Source organism: Eurosta solidaginis, chromosome 1 (genome assembly GCF_040869045.1).
Source record: "Eurosta solidaginis isolate ZX-2024a chromosome 1, ASM4086904v1, whole genome shotgun sequence".
Lineage (NCBI taxonomy): Eukaryota > Metazoa > Arthropoda > Insecta > Diptera > Tephritidae > Eurosta > Eurosta solidaginis.
The window spans coordinates 304,712,963-304,727,171 of record NC_090319.1 but is presented as its reverse complement, the minus strand read 5'-3'; the positions used below and the strand labels follow the sequence as shown (position 1 = coordinate 304,727,171).

Here is a 14,209-nt window from a genome sequence, read left to right as displayed (position 1 = left end):
CATACATTTGGAACGTCAAAGTAATCAGCTGGTAATCAGCTAGTAATATGGTTGCCACTACGATCGAATAGTTCTATACCCAGCTGTGTACGCATTGTATATGTCTAGCTAGTTTCTGCTGAAATTAAGAAGAGACAGTATAAAACTGATGCTTCTTGAACTGCAGAAATCCACAGTCTCCGGTGTCACTTTCCAACTTTGGTAACGTTTTTCACAAGACGGTGCACCAACTAATTTTGGTAAAAGTGTAGTTGAGTGGTCGACTGCTAATACGCGTTAAAAAATATCGGTAAAAGTCTAGTTGAGGGGTCGACTGCTACTACGCGTCAAAAAATATCGAGAGGTGTTAAAAGACGCGTATTGACCTCGACAACAATAATCCGAAGGCGTAAAAGAAAAATTTTATTCCTGTCCGGAGATATTTGCAGTTGAAATTGTGGATTTTCATGTGGTTGTTGTAATGTTATAGTACCCACAAAAAAAAAATGTGAACATAAGTGTTTTGCGCATAGAACACCTTTCTGCGTTGGCGGCCTTCGGTCGCGATTTAAAAAATGGTAATAGTGCAGTTTACGGTACTCACCGAAATTTGGGCGTATTCACGTCTAGATCAAGAATCCGAAAGCGGAAGTTAACTTTTTTTACCCGTTCAAAAGATATTAACGAAAAACCAAAAAAAGACCCGCGGGTCCCTCCGAAACCGGGAGTGGGATCCATAGTATTTTTGCGCAGAACACCTTCCTTCGTTGGCGGCCTACGGCCGCGCTTATGAAAAATAACCCTCGGCTACGCCATGCCAAGTCCGGGTGTGATGCACAATTTTTTTTGTGGGTACACAACAACAACCACATTAAAATCGCCAACTTCAACTGCAAATATCTCCGGACAGAGATAAAATTTTTGTTTTCCGCCTTCAGATTATTGTTCTCGAGATTAATGCGCGTCTTTTGATACCACACTCGTGGGTGGGTACCGTAAACTGCACTACTACCAAAAAAATAACCATAGGTCGGTCCGACACCGGTTTGGGATCAAAAGTGCGTGTGTGTATGTACAACAAATCTGGCAAAAACAACCACCACATGAAAATTTGAACCGAGTTTTTTCTTATATCTTTTGACAGAAACAAAAATTTTAATTTTCGCTTTCGGATTCTAAAAACGGAGGTCAAGACGCATCTTTTGATACCATGTTATGTATGAAACGAAGTGGTAACGCCACACACTGAATTAATTTACTATCATTTTGGCAACTCTGTTTTTGCTTTTTTGTTCTTTTTTATTCTTTAGTATTAGCGCAACACATTTTATATCGAAATGTTCATATACACTCATATTAAATAAACTTAGTAAATATACATACACAAAAGCGGTGTCAAAAGTTGGATTAAAAAGATGAGCCTCACACCGGAAGATTTGAAGAGGGTGATGGATGCATTGGCAGGGGCAATTCACGAGGCTGTAGAGGGGCGTCCCACAGTGCTGGGGCAAATGCAAATCAGCGGGCAGTAACCAAACCGCCACCGTTTAGTATTGCAGAATACAAGTCAGAAGACAAATCCTCAGTGCAGGATTTTTTCACACGCGTAGATTGGGCCTTACAGCTGAGCAAATTTCCAGAAGAGGAACAACACAAATTCGTACTCGTGCATATGGGGGCAGAGCTGAACGCCGCACTAAAAATACTTGTTAGCCCAAAGACGCCTGACTCGCTGAAATACAATGAAATAAAAACCGTGTTAATTCGCCATTTTGATGGCTCACGGAACGAGTATGCTGAAAGTATCAAATTTAGACAAAGTAAGCAAGAAAAAGGCGAATCGATTGCCGAGTACGCACTTCGTTTAAAAAAGGGCGCTGCATATTGTGAATATGACGACTTTTTGGATAGGATGTTAACAGAGCAGTTACTGTATGGCGTGGAGTCACGCTATATTTGCAATGAGGTTATAAGTAAAAAACCAAACAATTTTACTGAGGCATACGAAATTGCGCACACAATCGAACTAACACAAAGTGCAACAACAGATCTGAAGTGTACAGAGTGGGAACAACCAAGTGAACCAACGTTTAAACTGGGATACGAACCAGCCAAAACAAAAAGAAATGCAAATGCTGAAAAGTTGACCAAGAAGCCAAAAGAAAAATCCGAAAATTGTTACGGATGTGGGGGCCAACACAGCAGAAAAGACTACAAATTCAGTAGCTCCAAATGTTTTTCGTGTGGAAAATTGGGCCACATTGCAAAAGTGTGCAAGGCAAAACTAGATCAGATTTCAGAGGATGAGCTCGAACCAGTTCAGCAGCTGAACAACATTAATGTATGTAAAGCAGTAGACAGAAAAATGCTTCACGTAAATATCGATGGAAAGCAAATACAGATGGAGCTTGATACGGGTGCCCCATGCGCCATTATTAATTATAAAACTCTTCGCACTATAAAACCGAATTTTAGATTATTAAAAACAGAGACGATTTACAAGCTACACTGGGTATAGAGTGAACTGCATGGGTAGGGTTGTAGTAACCGCATCAATGGGGAGGACTAAGCGGCGCCTGAATTTGTATGTTGTCCAAGAAGATTTCGATACACTTTGCGGCAGAGAATGGGTCTCACAATTGGCACATGAAATTAACTTTTCGGAGCTATTTTCGTCAGCCAGGCAAATTAACTCTATAAGTTCAACCACGCCAAAACTTTCAGAAAACCAACGAGAACGGCTGCAACATCTCCTTGCAAGTTACGAAGAAGTCTTTGACACGACAGCGGGTAAGTTGAGAAGGCCGCCTGCAAAAGTGAAGCTGAAGGCGGGAGCCACACCAGTGTTCGCACGAGCACGCGAAATACCAATGGCATTGAGAGAAGGGTATGCCAAGGAAATAGATCGCAAAATCCAGTCTGGCTTTTACGTGAGAGTAGAGCATTCGGAATGGGCTTCAGCAACACATGTAGTCGCGAAAAAAAAATGGAGATATTCGCATCACTAGCAATTACAAGCCAACGGTTAATCCAAGAATGATTATTGACGAACATCCGATTCCTAAAGCGGAAGACTTGTTCAATAAAATGAAAAAAGCGGCGATATTTTGTAACTTGGATATAACGGACGCATATACACACCTTACGATCGACGATGATTTCGCACATGTTTTGACATTAAACACAGCTACACACGGACTAGTACGACCGACTCGTGCGGTATATGGGGCAGCAAATATTCCAGCTATTTGGCAAAGACAAATGGAGACGCTCCTGCAAGGAGTGACAAACGTTTTAAATTTCTTTGATGACATCTTGGTGTTCGCGGAAAATTTTGAAGAGCAACGCTAAATCGCATCAAATGCAATGGTCTACGCTTAAATAAGTCAAAGTGTGTTTTTCAGAAGTTCAGTTCAGTTTCAGTTCAGAAATTTTTCAAATATTTGTACGCGCGTCATTTCACGCTAATCACAGATCATAAACCGTTGTCACAAATTTTACAACCAGACAAGTCTCTACCAGTACTTTGCATTAGCAAAATGGCTAATTACGCAGACTTTCTGAGTAGATTTGATTTCGAAGTGGTGTATAAAAATTCAAAGGCAAACGCTAACGCCGACTATCTTTCACGGGCCCACCCTCTACGACAGCAACCAGTACAGGTGGGACATGTGCGGCAGGCATATACGGATAATCCAGACGAATACGACGAGTTCGACAACTTTGTGATTCGCCAAATCAACCAATTACCATTGAGATCCGACAAAATTGCAAACGAATCCAGAAAAGACGAGCGACTGGGTAAAATAATTAAACTGCTGGAAACAGGTTAATGCTTGAAGAGAACAGGATACAAGTCCCCAGAAGTGAGTTACAAGCTATCGTCAGGATGTTTGATGTTCGAGCATCGCGTCGTCATTCCACCAAAGTACAGAGCCAAACTGTTTGACAATTTACACACATCACACCTACCATGTGCCAAGATGAAAGGAATCGCCCGCTCATTCATATACTGGCCGGGCATTGACAATGATATCGAGAACATGGCGAACAAATGCGAATCATGTGCAAAACAGGCAAAATAACCCGGTAAAAGTGGCGATCATCATTGGGAGTATCCCAAGGGACCGTGGGAACGCATTCATATTGACTATGCGGGGCCGTTCGAAGGAGCAATGCTACTGATAATCTCGGATGCGTATAGCAAGTGGTTAGAGGTGAAAATCACTAAATCAATTACGGCGGCCGCGACAATTACTTTGCTGGACGACGTACTTGCGGCTTATGGCGTTCCTCAAACGGTTGTATCTGATAATGGAACAAATTTCACGTCCGCGGAATTTAACAACTTCCTGACTACAGTCGGTGTTAAATATCACAAATACTCAGCACCGTATCACCCGGCAACTAACGGACAAGCAGAGCGAAGCGTACAGACGGTCAAGAACGCATTGAAAGCAATGGGTACCACGAATAGTTCTTTGCAGGAAAACATAAACGAATTCTTGAGACAGTACAAAAATGCACCACATTCGACAACAGGCACCTCGCCAGTACTATTGTTTATGGGGCGGCAGCTACGAACACGATTGGACTTGATTCGGCACAGCTGCATCATGTATAGTAGAAAACCACGAAGAAGTCGAAACACCCATAGAATCACCACAAAATATATCATTGGGATCAGAAGAAGATTTGGAAGGGTTCTCTACTCCCAACACTACAATAATACAGGACGATACACTGCCATCGCATTCAACACCAGCACGGCAGGCGACACCGGAAAGAGATCCGGAACTAAGCGAGACGCCGGCAGCCCCTCGGCGGTAGACCAGACAAAGGAAACCGAGAGTTCCATTCTCACCTTAACTCCTGCAGAGGAGGGAAAAATGTTATGTATGAAAGGAAGTGGTAACGCCACACACTGAATTAATTTACTATCATTTTGGCAAATTTATTTTTATTTATTTTATTTTTTTGTTCTTTTTTATTCTTTAGTATTAACCATTGTTTACTGTATAGTTTGGCAGCTTAAGTAGAGGTTATGTTGCGAATAGAGTGGAAGGCAGTGGACTAGGCAGTCGAATGTCATATAATGAAGGAATGGTGTTCGGAGTTATATTCTATATACATAAATTTATAAGGATTATCTCACTTTAAAATTTGAATTAAAAATAATCTAAAGTTTTTTTTTGAAACTGAGTCGATAACTGTGCGTGTGAATGTGCGAATTTTCACCGATCAGCTGTTAGTTGCGCTACTTGGTAAAATTTACAATGGTATTAACTCAACACATTTTATATCGAAATGTTCATATTCACTCATATTAAATAAACTTAGTAAATATACATACACAAAATACCAACTTTGATAATTTTTGATACATATTAGGTGGTGCACTGTCTTGTAAAACGTTACACCAACTTTTGTTACGACTACACAGTACGTGTCAAAAAATATCAGGAGGGATGTCAAAAGATGCGTTTTGGAGCCAGGGGGTGGTTTATTAAGTTTGTATGAAAGAAAAGTGTACATTTCAAAACTCACGCTCACTGAATTCAGTTCCAGGATCGCGAATCAAAAAACGGAAGTTAAAAAGTTTGCTTCTCATTTTGCACATGTCTTCACAGAAACAATATTCTACGGTTTCCACTCCCGGTTACGGAGCGTTCCGGGACACAATCATGGTTTTATGTGAATATATTTTCATGTAACAAACATTTTTTCCGCTTTTAGTTTTTGTATTTCCTCACCTCTTCCGACATTTTTAGACGCATATTATCAGTCGACCACTGGGATTCGGGGGGTTGATAAGCGCAATACGAGACTTTATAGCTTCTGAGCTTCCGCAACCCAGTTATCAACCTCATCTACGCAAGGAAAATCCTGTAACAAATATGAATGTACAGTACACTTATTTATATTAATCGTTAAATCATATTAATCGTTCCCGAGATGGTCGGGCTAGTACTTTAGTGGTGCTTGTTACCTGAACGTGCCGGATCTATATCCGGAAAAGGACCTTCAACATCGATAACACTTCATAAAATCTTCGGGGTGTGTTGTTGTTGTTGTTGTAGCAGTGCGATCGATCACAAATTGTCATCAATATCCTCTAACGGGAGTCCAAGGAAACTTGCTGTTTCAACAGGGGTGGACCATAATGAAAGGCGTGTTAGAGACATTGGTTCCACATTACAATTAAAGAGATCGTTGGTGTCATGTTGGGACACATTGCAAGCGGGGCATACATTTTGTAGGTCGGGGTTGATTCTGGATAGGTAAGAGTTTAGCCCGTTACAGTATCCAGAACGAAGTTGAGCTAGAGTGACTCGCGTTTCCCTGGGGAGTATGCGTTCCTCTTCCGCAAGTTTTGGGTACTGTTCTTTGAGTACTAGATTCACCGGGCAATTTCTAGCATAAAGGCCCGACGCCTGTTTGTGGAGTTCACTAAGGACCTGCTTGTGTTTTTTTGCTTCATACGGCTGAGTTCTCAGGTGCCGTATTTCCTCATAATGATAACGGAGATGACTCCTTAAGCCCCTAGGGGGTGTTGTCTCATCAATCAGATGTCTGTTGGGATGCCCAGGTTTCTGGGTATTGAACAGGAACTGTTTGGTTAGCATCTCATTTCTCTCCCTGATGGGGAGTATTCTCGCCTCATTATGTAGATGGAGTTCTGGGGACATAAGGAGACCGTGGCGGTTCTGAGAGCAGTATTTTGGCAGGCCTGTAGCTTCTTCCAGTGAGTAGTTTTTAGGCTTGGCGACCATATAGGGGACGCGTAGCATGCAATCGGCTGGCCAATTACTTTGTATGTGTGGTAATGAGCGTTTCTTTGTCTTTTCCCTAAGTACTGCCAGCAAGGGATTTGAGGATTTTATTACGGCTCTGGATTTTCGGTAAAATTGAGGCTGCATGCTCACCAAAACGTAGATCCTGATCAAACGTCACACCCAAGATTTTGGGGTGTAGGACAGTCGGTAGCGTAGTGCCATCGACGTGGATGTTCAAAATAGTCGACATTTGGGACGTCCATGTTGTAAATAAAGTCGCGGAGTGTTTAGTCGGTGATAATGCCAGGTTTCGCGAGGCGAAAAAACTGGAGAGATCAGGGAGGTAACCGTTTATTCTGTTGCAAAGCTCATCGATCTGTGGGCCTGGGCCTGTGGCCATTATTGTGCAGTCATTGGCGTAGGAAACGATAGTAACTCCTTCTGGTGGTGAAGGTAACTTAGATATGTAGAAATTAAACAAAAGTGGGGATAGGACACCACCCTGTGGCACCCCTTGTTTAATTCTTCTTGGCTTTGATGTTTCGTTTCTAAATTGCACCGATGCCTGCCGACCACCCAGATAATTTGCGGTCCACCTTTTAAGACATGGGGGAAGGGTAGACCCTTCCAGGTCTTGCAGTAGCGTGCTATGCTTGACCGTATCAAAAGCTTCTGATAGGTCTAGCGCAACGGGTACTGTTCTATGGTGGGGGTTTTGATTTAAACCGCAATTAATCTGGGTGCTAATGACTTTTAGCGCGGTGGTGGTACTATGGAGTTTTCTGAAGCCATGCTGACAGGCTAGCTGCAAATTTGCTTTGAAGTAGGGGATCAAAATGGCTTCAAGCGTCTTGGCTACTGGCGATAGGAGAGATATCGGGCGATATGACTCTCCTTTGTTAGCTGGTTTCCCAGGCTTTAGTAGCGGTACACCTTGGCCATTCTCCATTTTTCGGGAATGACAAAGGTGGAAAGAGACAGGTTGAAGACATGCGCTAAATATTCGAAACCCTCTTTCCCTAAGCTTTTAAGCATCGGCATGGCTATGTCGTGTGGGCCCACTGCTTTGGATGGTTTATCATCACTGATGGCATCCTCAACCTCTTTGGCGGTGATGGTAATTGGTGACGCGCTGAATTTATGTTTATGTGCGTGTCTGTTGGCCCTCCGTCTATCTTTGTCGACCGTAGAATGCATTATATATTGTCGGCAGAAAGCGCTCGCGCATTTTTTCGCAGCCGACAGCACTTTATCGCCAAAGGCGATGGAAACTTTGTCATTGTGCCTAGACGGATTCGATAGGGACTTTACGGTGGACCAAAGTTTACCCACACCGGCAGAGAGGCTACAACCGCTTAGGTGCTCCTCCCATTTCGCCCGCTTGTGTTCATCCACAAGCAATCTGATGCTTTGGTTTATAACCCTTATTTGGGGTCGCCGGGATGGAGCTGTCTTATAAGATCACGTTCTCTCGCTAAATTTGCGGCCTCCGCCGGAAAGTGGGACCGAATTTCGGGAATTCTACAGGCGGGAATGAAGCGAGCCAAGGCGGATTCAATGACCTTGGGGAAAGCACGCTCCCCTTGGCGGGCATCAGACGGGATAGGGAGGGCAGCAAAGCGGTTGTCTGGAAAGGATTTGCATTCGTCCCACTTTCCTTTTTTAAAGTTTATGAAAGTGCGTTTTTCTGTGACGATGAAGTCGGCGGTACGCTCGGGCGAAACAAGTATAGGCAGGTGGTCGGATGCCGATGTTACCATCGGCTGCCAGTTGACGCAGTTTACGAGTCCTGCGCTCACGATTGATATATCCGACGAACTGGGACAGCTTCCTACCATACGTGTGGGGGCGTCTCCGCTTATTATGCAGAACGTCGTTTCTTCGTCAACATCTCACCCCTACTGTCCGCCCGCAAGTTTGAATGCTATAGATCGTGATGGGCATTGAAATCGCCTAAGATAATGCGGTTGTTTCCAGTGAGTAAGGCGCTGATATTAGGGCGATATCCACTGGGGCAACAGGTGGCAGGAGGGATGTAGATGTTGATGATTTCTAGGTTTGCATCGTCTGACCGGACAGAGAGGGCTTGGCGTTCTAAGACACTGTCCCTGCGGCCGATGTCAGGATCAAATGTATGATATTGTACAGAGTGGTGTATGATAAATGCGAGGCCGGGTGCATTTGCGCTCTCGCGATCTTTTCTGTGGATATTGTGGATATTGCAGAGTAGATCTTGCTGTGAGTTTAGTATCTTGAATCGCAGCAATGCGGATGTTGTGCCGCTTCATGAAATCGACTATTCCGTGATCTTCCCAGTTAATCCAGCCCTAGGGCGTGAACAGCAAGGAGCCACAAAAGATTTATAGAAGTTACGTGGAAGTCTGGTTTTGGGATCTAGCCCAGAAAAACCTGTCCGATGCAACCATCCCTTACACCAGACACACTGACAAGAGTATGACCGTCCTAAAAAGATTCATTTCCGGCAGATGCAGCAAAACCATTTCTCAGGACCGGGGTCAGGAGACGGACCCGGATTGGGTTCGATACCTTCCCGGAGCAAGAGAATATGGAGCAGTCTCCCTGCAAGGAGCTGCTGGGAGGATGACAATTTGTGGGGGGACGCAGCAAATTAGATGGGGTTACACTGAAATGATAGTCCTTGGTCGGGGAAAATCCCGAGTCGCTCCGGTACATAGAACCGACTGCCTTGGGAAGCGCTTCGGGTGTGTCTTTATCGTTAACACAACAACAACCACTGTTGTAGACTGTTATTCCCAATTTGATGTCAAATTATGTTCCCATGTAGTGTGCAAGTTACTAATCGCTCATTACTCAGGTGTCGATAGGAGTATTTTCTGCGTCGGAGCATCTTCAGTCAACCTTGCAAGTGAAGCATTTGAGCTTTTCTTCGTCGAAATCTGTTTATATTTGCGCAAATATCATATAGTTCATCATTAAACCTCATCTGATACACTTCGTTGGCACCGCGGAAAGAACCATTAATCATCAAGACAAATTTTCTTTTGAATACCACAATCTCATCACCGTCCATGATTCCGAGGGCAGGTATAAGGAGAGATGATGAAGTTTCTTAAAATTGTATGAATCTAACCCCTCATCGTACCTTGTTGAATTTCATTCTATTTGTCACACCACTTTCCCAGTTCGATATAAATTATTTACCAAATTTTGTTCAAATCGTAGCAGCATTTTGAAACGTTTAAAATATTGTAAAAAATACTTACCCCATTAATAATATAAAAAAGCTTTTTAAAATGATATTTAAATAAAAATTTTCAATTGTAGCTGTGAGAAACATTATCAGGTTAATGTCATCAATACGATGTAATATATCGCACAAATGAATTTAAACAGTTCCGTAAACTTGGTTAAAGAATTCAGTTTTGGTTTAGGATGAAATGGCCGGTCAATAAAGACCTCACACAGACCGAATGTGTCCACATTGTTAGTTTTGCTTTAGTTCAAAATTTATTTAACATAGTGTAACGAATTTAGGGAATCAACTTATTTTACACCTTCTACTAACGTTCGTATCGCTAAAATGTTGAATGAATAACTCCAATATTCAATAATGCAAAATGGTCTTTATTAGACTACTTTGAAAGTACTTCACAATAACACTTATACTTCGCAACCAATAGCGTGCTTAAATCAAACTGATTACTGATTACTCAGCCTGTGTTGCTTTTATACTCTCTGCCCAAATGTCTAGACGTTTCTTCTGCTAGAATTTTCTACTTGGTTACCAGCTATACGCTGCCAGCTATAAACTACAGATACACGTCTATAGCCTCTCGCAGAGCCATATGCGCGTGTATATGTGAGTACTACTTCGACCGATGACTACATCTGTATATGAGTTATCTCTTCGTACCCTTGTATGCATGTGGGTAAATAATGATTAATGTGTTTATGTAGCCTGCTTAATGTTTCTGTTGTTGTGCTTTATTTAATAACCTTAGGGATGTGAGACAATGTATGTATTTATGTAGCCTGCTTAATGTTTCTGTTGTTGTGCTTTATTTAATAACCTTAGGGATGTGAGACATTTAGTGATGCTAATATTCGTCACAATAGGATATCTGCAGGCTGTCCTTCAAAAACATATATTTTATAATCTAAAAAAAAAAAAAAAAACACCAATAATTTAAAAAATTATGTCAGTTTAAACAATTAAAATAAATAAAACCCGATTTAGTAATTAATTAAAAAAGAACTATATATTAAAACGAACGATAAAAAACCAAAGAACGCTACTAAAGAAAGCTACAAAAAAGTCGAAATTTTTGGCGAAATCGGTGATGCCAAATCCAAATTGCCAAGAAGAGTTTACATGGAATGCTCCTTATCTACATTTTAACTTTGGAAGAAGCTTGCCATAAAATCCTACAGCTTGTAAACTATCAAAAAAAAAAAAAAAAAGATTCATTCAGTAGTAGCTTTCGAGCCAGAGTGTGTCATTATTCGAATAAATTTTTATTTATGTCATTATTCGAATGAAAATGTGGTTTAAGAAAATTATTCATAAACAATTCATCCATGAATAAATTGTTATTGAATGAATCTTCATTATTTTATGTTGTATATTTGATTGTAACATGATGTAGGCAGGGTGCATTTATTTTTATTTTTACCGATGGCCAAAAAGCCAAAAAGTTCGGGTGAAACCGAACATTACATACCCAGCTGTACACTTGAAATGCTGTTGTTGTTTGTTTTGTGTGCTTAATAGTGTTACAAGGCTGCGCAATAATACATACATATGCATATGGTTCTATTCTGAACTAATTTTTCTTCGAGTTATGGCTCCCGAAACATAGAAAATTGCTTAGTCATAAAAGGGCGGTGCCAGGCCCATTTTTAAAATTTGAAGTTTTTCCTATTTATTGTTATAAATCCACTTGGGAAATTAAATACCATTGATATAAAGCTCTTTTTGCAAAGATATAGCTTATTTTATTCGTCCACGAGCCTTTTAAAAATCTTTTATATAAAAGTGGACGTGGTCCTTAACCGATTTGGTTAATTTTTCTTCAAAGCATTCCTTATAGTAAAGGCAACCTCCCGAATTTTGTTACGATAGGTTTAACGATTTTTGATTTATGATTAATAATATTTGTAAAATTGATTTTATCACAAGTGGGCGGTGCCACGCCCGTTTTAAAATGTGTTTTGAAATTTTGTATCAAAAGTCTCAATATAAGTCCACACGTCAAATTTCAACATTATAGGTGTATTATTTACTAATTAATCAGATTTTTGTGTTTTCCAAAATGTTATATATATAAAAAGTGGGCGTGGTTATCATCCGATTTCGCTCATTTTCAATACCGATCTATTCTGGGTCCAGATAAGCTCGTGTACCAAATTTTGGTGAAGATATCTCAATATTTACTCAAGTTATCGCGTTAACGGACAGACGGACGAACGGACGGACATGGCTCAATCAATTTTTTTTTCGATACTGATGATTTTGGTATATGGAAGTCTATATCTATCTCGATTCCTTTATACCTGCACAACCAACTGTTATCCAATCAAACTTATAATACCATGTGTACAAGTATAGCTGGGTATAAACAGAAAGTCGAAGACAAAAATTTCAAAGCGTCTGCCCAACAAGATGGGCCAATGTCATGAACTTACATTGAAACTTACATTGAACTTCAGCCAGCAATATTCGAAGCCTTTGAAGAGGTAGCAGAAGGGAAAATCGACAAAACTTCAACACAAGCTTCTCAGTTTCAAGCTGCTATTTCTAGCGTACAATTATAAACGTTGCTGTTGTTGTTGTAGCAATAAGGACACTCCCCGAAGGCCTTGGGAAGTGTTATCGATGTTGATGGTCCTTTGCCGGATGCAGATCCGGTACGTTCCGGTAACAAGCACAATAAAAGTACCAGCCCAACCATCTCGGGAAACGATTTGTTATGACCACATGAAACCATCTAGGCCATACCGGCTGTTATTAATGAAACAGGATTCGCCGCGGGTAGGTGAGGTTGACAATTGGTTTGGATAAGCTATATAATTCGCTGGCAACCCCTTGAGAGAGTTGCGCTACACAAGAAACCACGCATCAGTAAACATCAATTAAATAGATGCAACGTTGATACTAAGAGCGTTGAAGATTATTATAGAATTGCATTCTATATTCCACTCCTTGATGCATTCATAACTCATATCAAGAGCCGTTACATGAAACACCAACTAATTTTCGAAAATTTTGGTGTTTTTTTCCCCAAAAATTAATACAACGCTGAAAAATGCATGAATTTTATGAAAGTGTTGTGAATTTTTCCAAAACCGAGTTTGCAATGGAAGTCAAAATGTGGAGAAGGCGAGTCGATGGTAAGAATTTTAAAAGCGTGATTGATGCACTTGAGGTGGGTACAATTTTGATGATTACTTACATACAAAATTTGTATGCTATATTTCTTATTTATCTTATTTTTTCAGATGGTGAATCCAAATGCTTTAGAACATGTAAATAAGATATAGAGCAACACCAGAAGCACATTTTCTGCCCTCAAATGGTTAAAATCATACTTGCGGAGTACAATCAGTCAAGAACGTTTCAATGGACTTGCTTCATTAAATATCCATATTGATACACCACTTTCGGTAAACGAAGTACTAGAAGAGTTTTTCAAAAAACCTAGGGGATTGTTGTGAAATAGTTATGGGAAAAATTAGTTTGTTTATGCTGTATGCGTTTAAAGCTTGAATGTACAGCCATATTTTACTGACCGATTTTGGCTACGAACCAATTTTCATGTCATAAAAAAGGTACGAAAAATACCTCACATCTACACGATCTTCTTCAATTTTGTAATTATCAAGCTTAAGACGCCCACTTTACAAGCTGAAGCAAATTTAAAGTATTTTTACGACATGAAAATTGGTTAGTAGCCAAAATCGGTCAGTGCTGATATTCTTAATAAAAGTGCATATGTTAATTTATTTAAGTTTTACCGATAACACCGTCATTTTAAAGTTGGTAATTACTATCAACATCTCCACGGGGGGGTTTGAAATAATTTTTCTTTTATTTGTTATTCGAATAAATTTTCCCAACTCTGTTTCGAACAAAAGTAAAATAAAAGTCCGTTTCATCCCTAGATTTTAAATCTTTGTCGCTTGGACTAAAAGTGAATTAATAAATATGTGTAACATGTTTGAGAATTAGTTAGTTATTTATTAATATATTATTGACACTTTAGTATACATTTTCGGACATTTTTGTATTGCTCTATTTAGTATATTGACAACTTGTATGTTATCAGATTAGCAGTTTTAATATTTTTTAATTTCTTTAGCGATCGATAGTTTCAAGATACATTTATTACGTTTATACTATAATCGGTAATATTGTCTCAAATACTTTAAGGGCAGTTTTCTGATGTAGCAATTTTATCTGCCCCATTAACACA

The 14,209-nt window shown here is 40.3% G+C and overlaps 1 long non-coding RNA gene across 1 annotated transcript; it reads left to right on the top strand.

Moving 5' to 3' along the window:
- The first annotated feature begins 1,309 nt into the window (after nucleotides 1-1,309).
- LOC137237559 (uncharacterized) lies at nucleotides 1,310-7,121 on the top strand. The gene is made up of 3 exons (XR_010948980.1): nucleotides 1,310-5,493; nucleotides 5,548-5,689; nucleotides 5,751-7,121. It is a non-coding gene; the product is annotated as an uncharacterized lncRNA (long non-coding RNA).
- The last annotated feature ends 7,088 nt before the right edge of the window (nucleotides 7,122-14,209 follow it).